Source organism: Triticum aestivum, chromosome 1A, assembly GCF_018294505.1.
Source record: "Triticum aestivum cultivar Chinese Spring chromosome 1A, IWGSC CS RefSeq v2.1, whole genome shotgun sequence".
Taxonomy (NCBI): Eukaryota; Viridiplantae; Streptophyta; class Magnoliopsida; order Poales; family Poaceae; genus Triticum; species Triticum aestivum.
This window is the reverse complement of record NC_057794.1, coordinates 310073597-310087844: the sequence shown is the minus strand read 5'-3', so window position 1 is coordinate 310087844 and position 14248 is coordinate 310073597. Positions and strand designations below refer to the sequence as shown.

Below are 14248 nucleotides of genomic sequence, written 5' to 3'. Positions count from 1 at the left end.
CCTTGTGGCTCTGGTGTTAAGCCGAGCAAAAACCTTTTTCAATAAAAGTAGACAACTGTCACAAGTTCAACTATGTTACATTGATTGAGATGAAAATGGTTAGAGTACTACCAAATGTTGATATGAAAGTTGATCATCATATCAAGTCAAAAGTGAGATTTTTTTAAGAAGCAACTTTCACATGTTCTTGAAATTATACAAAATGGCATTAGACTTGGTTGCGACGACTGGATGAAGATAATAACCGGAGATACATAGAAATGTTTCTTGAAATTATGCAAAATGGCACTAGATTTGGTTGTGACGACGGGATGAAGATAATAACCGAAGATACATAGGAATGTGTTGGTTGTGCAAATGTACTTTGTGTTATGTTAATTATGCAAAGAAGCTGCTCTATTTCATTATTCATGCATTACAAGGTAGTTTCTAATTGATATTCATGCTCCTTTTCTAGTCCCGTGAGGGAGCAGGTCCGGTACACATGAATTATATGGTTAAATAATTATGTGAGGTTTATGCTAGTTATTTAGCTAAAAGAGGTAGTACATAAGGTCCTAAAGAAAAAGAAATGACAAAAGGTGAATCAACTATGGATGCAAAACCTACTAGCCAACCAGTCAAGAGGAATCCCCCTAAAGCATACACTCATATGGTAATTAGAAGAGAGCTACGCCCCAAAAGCCCCCCCCCCCATGCCCCCAAAAAACTACTAGCCCTAGCCTCCCATGTCACATCAGGCGACTAAGGAGGCCTCCTCGCCACACAGGAAAGACCTTGCTCTCGACGCCCCACCCACCTGCCGCCGTCAGAGGAGGCCACCGGGCCCGCATCCTCGCGTCCCACTATCCTTCATCCCTATCTTGCCAATCCACAAAAGGCGTTCGAACTCAGGTCTTAGCTACAACTGTCCTAGCTGGCATCTCCGTGTTGAGTTGCGACAACGAATATGCTGGACGACCCCTCCACCACAAGCCTAGGTTGCGGCTGCTCGGCTGCTCCATACCAGGTCATGCGATGGCTTTGGTATCCCTGCTGACATGTAATCGGTTGGATGTGGGAATGGCTGTGTTCGCTCGTTGGCCCATGGAGTGGCTGCAGCGTGGTGCGCAGATGTGGGGAATGATCGGATCTGTCCTCCTCATGTACAACAGCTACGGCGGCCGGGCGTGCGTCATGGTTGTGGTCGATGGTCTTCAAAGGGTAGTGGTTGGCTGAATGCAACTTTGATCCGCTCGGGGCCTTCAGCAGCATCGATGAGATTGTGCAGTAACGGCGGTTGTCTAGCCCGACGCATGTAGTTGCTGGGATCATGGAAAGTGGTGGCAACAACACATAACGGATTTCAATGGTGGTGCTTCTCAAGTGCCCAGTCTCGAGATCCAAGGTGAAAACCTTAGACTGGCCCGAGATGGTTATACCTAGCAATGGCGATGTTCTTGCATCATAACCTTGTTGAAGGCATTGCTCAGATATGCTCGGACTGGTTCTTCAGGGTGAAAACTTAGAATTTGGCCTTTGGCGGTCGGATCCGGCAATGGCAACGTTTGAGCATTGTTTCCTTCCTAAAGGCATTGTTGTTGAAGAACATCCTTGTGCTTGTGCTATCATGAAATGGTTGGTGCGGATATGGTCATTGTTTTAGTTTGTTAGGTTTTTTTCTTGCTTAGGCATAGCATTGATCTTATATGAGTCTGCTATTTGCCAACGGGTTTTGTGTGTGTTGGTGTTGATTTTGTACATCCTAGTTATGCAAAGGTCGGGTGTGTACTCATTGTGTTTACATCCATTTGATGCTCATCTCGAGTCCATAAAATCCATCTTTTATCGAAATAGCACACCATCATGATGATGCAATTGAGTCGTATCTTTAAATGTGCCTAACAAAATTGCAAAGTTCTGGGAAACAAAGCACGAGAATGCAAAAATCATGAATAGTTTACAAAAGGTGTTCATGAATGAACCTAACATTTCATGATCAAACATCGACCAACATAATCATGTTACTTGATGCATTGTAGAATCTGAAAGGACTCGCTATTGAAAAATTAGTCATAATTACTCCATGCTTCCTAATTTTTAAGACCTCACAATCAATCAAGGTCTCCAGTTTAAAATTGGCTCGTCTGATTTTGACCCAATCAACAATTTTACAATGAGCACTCTCACTCATCCTTTTAATTCACTATGCTTCCTAACTTTCAAGATCTCCCATTTGATTGAGGAATAAATTTTGGACAAGGTTCACATTTTGACCGGGTTAACGACTTTCCAAACCAATTGGCGACAATTGGTATATAAAACATATCAACCTCATGCATTGTAACGCCCTCGATGCGGCTATATCTCCCACGTGTCGAAGCACGACTTAGAGGCATAACCGCATTGAAAGCAATGTCGCAAGTGAGGTAATCTTCACACAACCCATGTAATACATAAGGGAAAAAGATACATAGTTGGCTTACAATCGCCACTTCACACAATACATGAATAAAGCATTACATCATCCAAATACAATCAAGGTCCGACTACGGAATCAAAATAAAAGAAGAACCCCAAATGCGACAAGGTCCCCGATCGACCCCAACTGGGCTCCACTACTGATCAACTAGAACGAAACAACATAAAGGACAAGATCTTCATCGAGCTCCTCCTTGAGCTTGGTTGCGTCATCTGCACGGTTCAACGGCACCTGCAAGCTGGTTTTGGAAGTATCTGTGAGTCACGGGGACTCAGCAATCTCGCACCCTCGCGATCAAGACTATTTAAGCTTATAGGAAAGACAAGGTAATATGTGGAGCTGCAGCAAGCGACTAGCATATATGGTGGCTAAACATATGCAAATGAGAGTGAGAAGAGAAGGCAAAACACGATCGTGAAACTATGATCAAGAAGTGATCCTAGAACAACCTACGTCAAACATTACTCCAACACCATGTTCACTTCCCGGACTCCGCTGAGAAGAGACCATCACGGTAACACACGCGGTTGATGCATTTTAATTAAGGTCAACTTCAGGTTTTCTACAACCGGACGTTAACAAATTCCCATCTGCTCATAACCGCGGGCACGGCTTTCGAAAGTTCAAATCCCTGCAGGGGTGTCCCAACTTAGCCCATCACAAGCTCTCACGGTCAACGAAGGATATTCCTTCTAGCGGGAAGACCCGATCAGACTCGGAATCCCGGTTACAAGACTTTTCGACAAGGTAAAACTAAACCAGCAACACCGCCCGAATGTGCCGACAAATCCCGATAGGAGCTGCACATATCTCTTTCTCAGGGCACACTTAGATTGTCTTAGGTACGGTAGGCCAGCCCAGAGTTACCCCTGGTGGCCACCGGCAGCTGACAGGTTGGACCAACACTCAGAGGAGCACTGGCCCGGGGGGGTTAAAATAATGATGACCCTTGAGTCTGTAGAACCCAAGGGAAAGAAAAGGCTAGGTGGCGAATGGTAAAACCAATGTTGGGCATTGCTGGAGGAGTTCTATTCAAGGCGAACTGTCAAGGGGTTCCCATTATTACCCAACCGCGTAAGGAACGCAAAATCCGGGAACATAACACTGATATGACGGAAACTAGGGCGGCAAGAGTGGAACAAAACACCAGGCATAAGGCCGAGCCTTGCACCCTTTACCAAGTATATAGATGCATTAATTAAATAAGAGATATTGTGATATCCCAACAAGTAAACATGTTCCAACAAGGAACAACATCTCCATGTTCCAACAAGGAACAAACTTCAATCTTCACCTGCAACTAACAACGCTATAAGAGGGGCTGGGCAAAGCGGTAACATAGCCAAACAACGGTTTGCTAGGACAAGGTGGGTTAGAGGCTTGGTTCAATAATATGGGAGGCATGATAAGCAAGTGGTAGGTATCGCAACATAGGCATAGCAAAAGAGCGAGCAACTAAGCAAGCAAAGATAGAAGTGATTTCGAGGGTATGATCATCTTGCCTGAAATCCCGCAAGGAAGAAGAACGAGTCCATGAAGAAGACAAACTGACATAGTCGAACCGTTCCTCACAAACGCGACGTTATCGGAACCAACCCGAAGAAGCCACACCGGAAAGAAGCAAACAATCATGGTAAACAACCACCACATAAGCATGGCATGATGCACAAACAATTATGATGCATGTCCGGTTTAATGAAGCATGGCATGGCAAAGTGCACAAACAACACTACAAGTTAAGTGGAGCTCAATATGCAACGGGTTGCATATTGACGGAGCACCACATGACTTATTTAGTTCTCTCTCAGTTATGTACCCAACAATATTAAATGTTGTTAAGCATGTCAAGAGGTGAAACATAAAGGAATTATCTATCTAAACAATTTTAAATGGGGCCGGATATAACAAACAACAAATCCGGTAAATCCTCATATGCCTTAGTAATTTATTGCAACAACAATTTAAACATTTTAATTGTTGTTATCATGATGCGGATGACATGAACAAGTTTATGCAACTTTATGAAAAAGTTGGCATGAGCATTATGAAGCATTTGTCACCGTGGTGGAAAGGAAAAGGGGTGCCACGGCAACGGTAACGAAAACGGTGCCACGGCAACGTTCCGGTTCTGGTAACTCGATTGAGATACCGATGCAAAGGAGAAGTGTGCGGATGCGTGCAGAAGATGGTGGGGCGCTCTCGGATTCCAGGTGTCCCACGAGTTGGCGACAAGGAAACGAGTGACAATGGACACGGTGCAGACACGAGCATCTCAAACATCGCAAGCATTCGTTCATGGACGTCGTCTCGAGGTTATACCTTCGAAGCGTGCAAGCGGGACAGATTCAAGTTCGTAGAGGAAGTAGGCGTTCTCGCGAACTTGGCGACGGTAGTGGTACATGTTTATCGTTGCACGAGTTTCCATAGACGTTCATGTCATCGGTGTTGTGGTAGTCGTACTCGAGGTGGTCTTGGTGAAACCAAGGCCGACGGTGTACTTGGCGTAATCCGAGTCGATGGTAGTTGTACACGGCAATCTTGGTCGAACTTGGAGGGACCTCGGTAGTCGTTCCCGTTTGTCTTGGTACTTTTGGCGCCATCTTGGTCTTGGCGACGGTAGTGGTACTACCATGTAGACAGCCTCGGAACTTGATGCATCACCCTATGTAGTTGTACTCGGTGTCCTCGGGGTATCGGTGATAGTCATACTCAAACCGGTTCTTGACGAATCCTGGACGGTCTTGGTGGTTCTGGAGCAGGGCTAGCGCAAAGGCGAACGAGGCCGCTGGGACTTGAGGTATGTGTGACGTGCGGCTGCTGGCGAAAGGGACCCACACCGACGTGGTCAACGCGGGCTCGCGTGGCCTCCTGCGGGACTTGGCGAACAAAACAGAAACAGGGCAGCGACGACGCGGCTCCTGCGGTGGAGGTCAGCACCGATGGTGACGGGGCACCGGAGTTGGGTCCGGCCATGACCTCGCCGGATCTTGGGACAAACAACGGAGGCGGAGGACTTGGAGCTTCGGATGTCGGCGCAACTGGAGCACGGGGAGGTGAAGCAGGCAGGAGCAGAGGAGAGGTAGAGGCGCCGGGCTCCGGCGACAGGATGGACGATGGTGATGGGGTCAGCACGGGACGCCGGACCGAAGAGCGGGCATCGCTCGGCGGCAGGGCCGGCGCTGGACGTGGATGCCGGAGGGAGATCGGGCGCGGGCGTCGGAGACGGGTGCTCGCGGCAGGAGGGGATCGGATCGAGGCGCGATGGAAGGAGGGGCCGGCGTGGGATCTGGGCAGCAGAGGGAGGAGGCCACGGATCGAGAGAAAGGGTTCGAGGGGAGATCGAGGACATGGGAGTCGGACGGCGCGACCATGCGGTGCTCTCCTGGCGGCGCTGGGAGGAACGAAAAAGGAGGAGGGGTTCGAGGGGAGATGTGGGTCGAGGCTAGGTTAACAGGGCAGGATGGGCCTGGGGCTACTGGGCCTTAGAGGCCAGCCCAATTGCTGCTGGTGCTGGGCTGCATTGCCGCCGCTAGAGCTGGGCTCTCCCTTCCCCCCTTATTCCTTCTATTCACAATTTCCTCAAACAGAGAATAAGTGGGAAAAGCTCAAAGATAAAGCGAAGGCGTGAGAGAGATATGAGAATGTATCTGGAGTCCTTGCATTATGCACAATTTGAAAAAAAAGGACTTGGCAAATATTATAGATCAAAAAATAATTCAAGTTTGAATCAAATTCAAACTTAAGCCATTTTTGAACCCTACCAAAACAAGTCCAAAGGATCTGAAAATTGGAGGAAGTGGTCCTGGCACGGTCTAGAATTTATAGGAAAAGAATGGACATTAAAAGAGAAGGGGGAAATGGGACTAGCAAAAGACAGGAAATATAAGGAAAAGAGAAGAAGATGATGCATGGGACGAAGGCATGGGAAAAATATTTTGCAAGTGTGTCAAGGTAATTCCACACGAATGGAATATTTTATATAGCTCCCTACTATCGGGAGGGTATGTTATAAAGAGAAGTTACTCTTCCCTCGATTTAAATGGATCGAAGATCCACACAAATTATTTAGTTGAGATGCAAAAGATTATGACATGATGATACGATAACAAGATGCAATGCAAAAAAATTAAAAGAGCAGGCACAAATGAAAACACACGGAGAAACCCGGAACATAAGAAAGTCTTCTCGAGCATCGGTCTCGGAGCGTCACATGCATCCTCTCACCACCAAGAAAGAAAAGCAACACCATGTGATACTGTAGCACTAATATAGTACATGCAATCACCGACGTAGAAAATTTCACCACATAAATGTGGATTGGTTAGCACTTAACATAGAATACACTGCGAAAGGCTCATCAAACACCACATTATAAATAGAGAGAAAACACACTCCACCATCTCCCTCACTAATCAAACCAAATATTCCCTCAATTTCAAAATATAAGGTGTTTGAAAAGTCAAATTCCTTTTACTTTGATCAAATTTAGAGCCAAAAATATCAACATCCACAATACTAAATATATATAATATGAAATTATTTCATGATAAATCTAATGACGCCGATTTGATAGTATGAATATTGATATATTTCTCTACATATTTGATTAAACTTAAAGAGGTTTGATTTTTCAAAAAAAAATACACATGATATGTTGGAATAGAGGGAGCAATTTTTTTATGAAAATCCAACAACACCAACGACATAACAAAGCGCATCCACCCCTTCTTGTTGGTGTTGACGCTTGAAAAGACAGTGTTTTCTCTCAAGATGTGTGATGATTACGAAGTGTTATTTGTTCGAGATGTGTGATGATTACAGGGTGTTATTTGTTTGTTGAGATCAAGTCAGCAAATAAACAAACGAATGTCCAAATTTATAATTCTAGCTACATTGGTAGCGTGCATTTTTAATTCAAGAATGGTAGTAGTTCAGTAATTGTATTGATTTTGAACACATCGCTTCACACATTTGCATTACATCGAATTATTTTTCTACCAAGTTATGCATTAGATTACGAGATGTAGTTGAAACAAAGCTTTGAACTCGATTTGCACTTCATCCTTTAGCGAGAAAAACAGGCCAAGGATTCAATCCAGCCACATGTTCCCGTACGAATTATTTTTCTACTGTGGCCAATTGTGCTTCCCTAAGATTGCCCAACACACTGCAGGCTTGCTTCTTTGCAATACCACCCACCGTATAGCTTCAAATCATGTCTGACTTTTTTTTTGAGAATGTTATTTCAATTTGTAAAGAGAGCCTTGGCTCAATGGTTGGGCATGCGGTTGTGCAGCCTAACGACCCGAGTTCAATTTCTAAAATTGACAGGTGATGCACAGGAGTTTTCCCCATTATTGAGGATCAGGTTTGATGTGTGATGGAACCACTCATAAAAAAATATCTTGATACTCATTTAAAAAAAATCTGAGGACCATGTTTATCTTGGTACTCATACTAAAAATGATCGTATGCATCCTTAGTTGGTGCATAGGCTGGGGAAGTGAAATTCTCCCCTATTTTTAAGAGATCCCATCCCGTCCCGTACGTCTCCCTCCCGAGCCGCCACCCGCGTGGGCGACCGGGAGGCCCCAGATCCCATCGTCGCCGAACCTCCCCCACTCCTCCTCTTCCTCCCTCGCCGCCGTCCAAGGGCGCGGCCAGGCGAAGCCTAGCCGTCGCCGGCGGCGGCGGGGACTCGGGCCCTCTCGCTCGGCTGGGGCTGGCGCGGGCCGGTCGCCACGGCGGGTGGTGGCGGCGCCGGCGACGTCGATTCCCTGTGGCAGGAGGCCTTGCGATCTGGTGCGTCGCGGCCGCCAGGGACGGCGGCGGCGTGACCGGATAGGTTCGCGGCGGCGCGGTCGGATTGATCGCTGGTCAACCGTCGGCACGGTGGTGGGTGCGACTCGTCGGCAGCTGGGCAGATCCGCAGGATTCTACCCTTGTCTGGCCCTTGACAGCGCGGACAACTACGGGGGAAACCCTATATCTCCTTGGGATCGAGCGATGGCGGCGCTTTTGCGTCGTGGTCCCTCTTTAGGGCATTGTTTTGGAGTTTGCTACGGTTGAAGGGACCAGCGATGTCGGCGCACGTCTGGTGGAGCAACTGCCGATGAAAATCGCACCGACTACGGTCATGGCGGACGATGGCGGCGTCTTAGATGTCGTGCCCTTGTCAAGGCATCGTCGTTGCAGTCTGCGTCATCGGGCTCGGGATGCTCTGGGGGAAACCCTCGATCTGGGTCTTCCGGATCGGACGATGATGGCTTTTTATTGCTTTCCCTCCTGAGGGCATCGTTTTGGAGTAAGTGCTGGCTGGGGGATGGTGGAGCGGTGCTTCATCTCACACATCGTTGGCGGCGGATATCGGCGGCATGGCGTTGTGGAGGCTCGGCGTTCGATCCACGGAGATGGACTCGCGCAGGAGGAGGTTGCTGTCTGGCGTCATGGTGACGTCGATGGCAAAGTGGCCAGACAAGGTACAAGCCTCAATATGATCTGAAGATGGACCTATGGAAGATGGCGGCGGCGACACACGAGTGCGTCTGACCGGATTGTGCCCTAGACCCGGTATGTGGCTCGGCTGGGGCTTCCAAATATGTTTCGGCTTTCCGGCTTTTGATGTTAGGCTTAGGTGAGTGGTTTGGGTAGTGGCGCGGCTAGCACCCCTTCATCATTTTGGATAGGAGTAGTGGCATGTGTTGACAAGATGGTGGATTCAGGCACATTGTTGTAATACTTTGTAAGGTCCTCAAGAATAATTAATAAAGTGGCCGTATGCATCTCCCAGATGCAGAGGCCGGGGGTCATCCTCCTTTTTAAGAAAAAATAAAGTTATTTCAATTTGCCATTAGTGGTGCTATAAACGCGTACACACAGAGTGCAAAAAGAAATGATACTGAAAGGCCATGTCCCAGTTTGAAGTTACTGCTCAACAAATACGGGTAAGGAAATTAACAAGTGAACAATACATGAAGGAGTACATTACTAGACTTGGTCGATAATGATCATCCGAGCTCTGAGCTAGCTCGTACTACTTAGAAGAAGCATGTAGAGACGCTTTTCTCTCATTCGACACCACGGCCTGACCACGGTTTAGCAGCCAGAAGCAGAGGCGTCTTCAGGCGCACGGAGAGCCCGTGCAGCTCGGTCATGTCCACGGGCGGCTTCCTCCCGCTGGCTAGCTCCCAGTCGAAATGGTACACCAGGCTCGCGAGGGCCAGCTCGTTGGACGGCATGGCGAACTTGACCCCGGGGCAACCTCTCCTCCCGGCGCCGAAGGGCAAGAACGCGAAGTCTTGCCCCATCTCGTGGGTGTACTCCAAGAACCTCTCCGGCACGAACTCCTCGGCGCGGTCGCCCCACGTCGCCGGGTCACGGCCGATGGCCCAGGCGTGGATCAGCACCCGCGTGCCTGCCGGGACGTGGTAGCCGAGCAGCTGGGTGTCCTCGACCGTCTCCCGGGGCAGGAGGAGCGGCGTGGGAGGGTGGAGCCGGAGGGTCTCCTTGACGACGGCCTTCAGGTAGATCCGGCAGATGATCCTCGGTGACGTGGCCGGCGTCGCCGACGGCCGTGCGGACCTCGTCCTGGAGCTTGCGCATTTCTTGCGGGTGGTTGATGAGCTCCGCCATGGCCCATTCCAGCAACGTGAACGTTGAATCCGTGGCGGCGGCAAGCATGTCCAGGATGATGGCCTTGATGCCGTTCGTGTCGAGCTCGTTGGCCCCTAACAGCACGTCCACGAAGTCACGCTGGTCGTTGTCCCCGGCGCCGCTCTTTTGGCGATGGTCCGTGATGACCCGCTCGAGCAGTCCATCCATCTCCTCGAACGCGCGCCTCGTCTTCCGCTCCAGTCCCGTCAGGACGTCGACCCACCGCAGCCATGGCACCTTCTCCCCCATGGGGGCCGTGCCGAGAAGCTCCTCGATCTCGGCGAACACCTTCCTCAGCCTCGCTCCCCCCTCCTCGCCGTCGATCCCGTAGTCCGTGTCGCCAAAGGTGGCGCGAGAGATGGCGGTGAAAGAGTAGACGATGAGGTTGTCGCTCAGGTTCACGACGGTACCGGCGCGGCGGACCCGGTCGACGAGGGCGGCGACCTCCTGCCCCCGGACGCGCCTGAAGGACAGGAGGCGGTGCGGGTTAAGCATGTGGGTGACGCAGACGCGGCGGGCCTGGCGCCAGTGCTCGCCGTACGGCGCGAAGCCGATGCCGCCGGTGCCGTAGTAGAACCGGTCGACCATGAACAGCTTGGGGCGGCTGGCGAAGGCCAGGTCGCGGGTCTTCATGGCCTCCTCCGCGGCGGCCGCGGAGTACGCCACGACGGTGGGCACACGCCCGAGGCGTAGGTACATGACCGGGCCGTAGGACGCGGCCAGTGACCGGAGGCTCCTGTGCGGCAGGCTCCCGAGTAGACGAAGGTGGCCGAAGACTGGCAGGCTGGGCGGCGACGGAGGCAACGTTCCCCGGGCAGCAACATTGCTGCGCGTCTTGGAGACGAGGAGGGTGAAGAGGAGGAAGGCGAGGGTGGTGAGGACGAAGGGCGAGTTGAACAGCGCGACAACAAGCGGGACGGTCATCATGTCTGCTGCCTAGCCTAGCGCCCTAGCCTAGCTGCACTGGACGGAGTGTAATCGAAACGTACGAACTCTCGAACGAGAACCTTTTTGTAGCGATCGATTTTACTCCTTGCTAGTACGGTACAAGTTGTAGGCGCCACACCTGCAGTACACGGAGGAAGAGAGCCCGACTTAATTAACCCCTGCGTTTCGAGCATTACGGCATGGCTAAAGATCACCCGTCAACCACATCGCATGGTATCGGTGAACTTCCAACGGTACCAAACGCAGTTAAAGCATGTGAGCTGGTTCATCGCGCACGTTTCGTTTTTGAATACTGTGTGCACTGTAACGACCAGCACAACTGGGCTGTTTCCATAATTTAATTCCTACAATTGGAAATTCTTCAGAATTTGTATTCGAAAATAGGCAATCGCATGTTTCATATTCAGCATGCATATTCAATCTACACAGGTTCAACCACCATTGCATAATTCAAATCACAATAGCATACATTCAAACATTACAGGAGCACCAAATTAAAACAAGGACCATAGCAGCATTAAAGAGACGAAAAACGTTGTGTTTTTTTAAGAAAGGTCATCATGGCTAGCTTTATTGATTAATCACTAGAGATACATCATCTACGAGCTTGCTGACCAGACAATCTGAAGGCTCGTCGATCCAACTAGAAAAAACTTTATTACAATAACTAAACCTAGCTAGAACATGTGGCGCTCGATTTGATGATCGAAAACAATGCTTAAACTTGACCTTCTCAATCAAGGTAGGTCCACACATTCTGCAAATATCGCTGCCGCCGCGTCCTACCAAGTACTGTGACCGAAACAGCAGTTGATCACCGTTAGCGAGTTGGATTCCGCTTCAACTCGCTGGAACCCTAGGCTATTTGCCAAGTTTAGTCTGTCTCTCATCGCCATTGTCTCTGGTGACATTGCATCCGCTGCATAGGGGATAAAGTTACATTGAGCTGTGAGAAAAATACCTCGTTTATCTCTAATAATTGTTGCCGTAGCTCCAACTCCTTTGTTCGTAAAAAAGGCCGCGTCCACATTAAGTTTGACAAACTTTGGGTCCGGCTTCAGCCATCTTGCCTCCTCTGTCACAACTATCTTCGCCATGGCTTGCTGATAGTTGCTTGTGATCGCTAAGACCGAGAAAGACCATCTTACCAGTGTGGGTAACTCTCATTATGTGTTGTAAGGCAGCGTGTCTACCAGAAAAACGTTGTGTTGTTGGTCTAGACGAAGAAGTTGAATGACCATATTGTGTGCTCCTTCATACCAAAGGCGCACATAACTTTAATGCAACCCCTTGTGATGATCGTCCGCTCATCCTTCACCATCTTGAGGAATACTTCTAATTCATTATAGTCATCAAGTGAAATATTTTAGTTTTATTTGCGTCAGCACCAATCATGTTGTTCAAGGTAACCTTCAGTAAACTGGTTTGAGAATCAATATAATGAAAATATTCAGATATTGTTGCCTAAATACTCATTGTGGGCAGGAAAAAGAAAGTTCATAGTTTTTATCATCCTAAAGTTCACATGGTCTTGGATAAAACGTAAACAAAGAATTTAATTGTCATCATCAGTGTCTCATACTTACCATCTTTCTTAGTTTCCTTAACTGATTTATGTTCATTAATATCTCATTGCCTTATGCATAAAAAAGGTCGAGGGGTGGATCTCGAGTGTGGATCTATACCTCATATGTACACACATGCAAACAGTATGTATTACAAAGTAGATTGTAATTGCACAATGATTTAGTATAAGCCATTTGATGAAGCTAATCTCGATGGTACACTACATCTCCCATTGTCTCCCCACGTAAGTACAAACTGAAAGAAAATAAAACTGCCACACTATCATTAATAGATCGATTGTGAATATTTAACATCCCAGTAAGCCAACAAAGTTATTAAATATTAAAAGGCATGTTAACTACAACAGGTTTAACAGCAACCACATAGCCATTGAGTCTGATTTGGATAACTAAAGTGGATAGTGCATGTTTAAACATCACATTATGCATAACTGAAATAAACATAACATAGTTAAACATCGCATGGTATCAACTACTAAAGAAAGTAGGGTAATTAGCAAAAACGAACAACTACTCATCGCCGGAGATGATCACGGGCTCCTTCCCCTTGGAAGACCCCTAGGACAACACATGGATGATGCCCTCCCCGTTGCCACACATTGGTTTCTTCCCCTTGGACGACCACCCTCCTCATAATCATCATCGTCATCGAAGCAAATGAGCTCTTCCTCGGCGAATGAAGAGCCTGGACCGCTGGTAGTTACTATGGTCTGTATAAGACATTCACCTTCCTCTACAGTCAAAGACATGAATAGTCCTATTGCTACAATCAAGAGCATATTTTTTTAAACACCCCATATATTAATTAATTAATTAAAAGGTTATTACAATCATGCGTTATAGCATACGCCATGCAGGGTGGGACAGAGTTAACACATCGGACCTACTACTAAAACTATATTGTCACAGCCCTAGAGCTTGCTTGTAATTAGTGGCATCTGCATCCATGCATCATGTTTAAATTTTGAAACTTGAACTGAGGAAATTTGGAAGCCTCAAAAACTTAAATAAAAGAAGGGCAAAAACCCTAAAATCTCATTCATTGTTCCAAAATGCTCTTCTTACATGTTTGATAATTTTTGGCAAGGGTTCTGGTCCCAACCAAAATATTGAACATTTTTAAGGATTTATTTTTGGGACTTTGAATTTAAATCATTAGCTATTTGAATTTGAATTATATTCATATAATTAGAATATAATTTCAAATACCCCTGAAATATTTTATGAGCTTTTGGAAAAGTCCATCTAGCAAAATAAAAATATTCAGAGGAGTTTTTGGCATTGTTTGAATTTGTTTAAATTCAAAACAATGGCAAAAGATATTAATAAAAGAAAACCAGAACAGAAATATAAAACAAGAGAGAGAGAATCTTACCTGGCGCTCACCTGGTAGCCAACCGGCCCAGCACTGCAGCTGGCCGGCCCAGCCCACCACTGCAGCCCTCCGTCGTCTTCCCCCCCTCGTCCCGAAGCAGCTGCGTGCCCGGCGCGCAGGCGAGCTGCGCCAGCTCCTCCCTGCCTGCCTGGCTACCCCCTCGTCGCCCTGGTCGCCTCCCGCGACGCCACGCAACCCCCCCCCCCGACGCTCTATCACTCTCCT

General features: G+C 47.9%; 1 pseudogene; it reads right to left on the bottom strand.

The window, feature by feature from the left end:
• Positions 1-9342: 9342 nt before the first annotated feature.
• LOC123122104 (cytochrome P450 71A1-like) lies at positions 9343-11184 on the bottom strand (annotated as a pseudogene).
• Positions 11185-14248: the final 3064 nt, after the last annotated feature.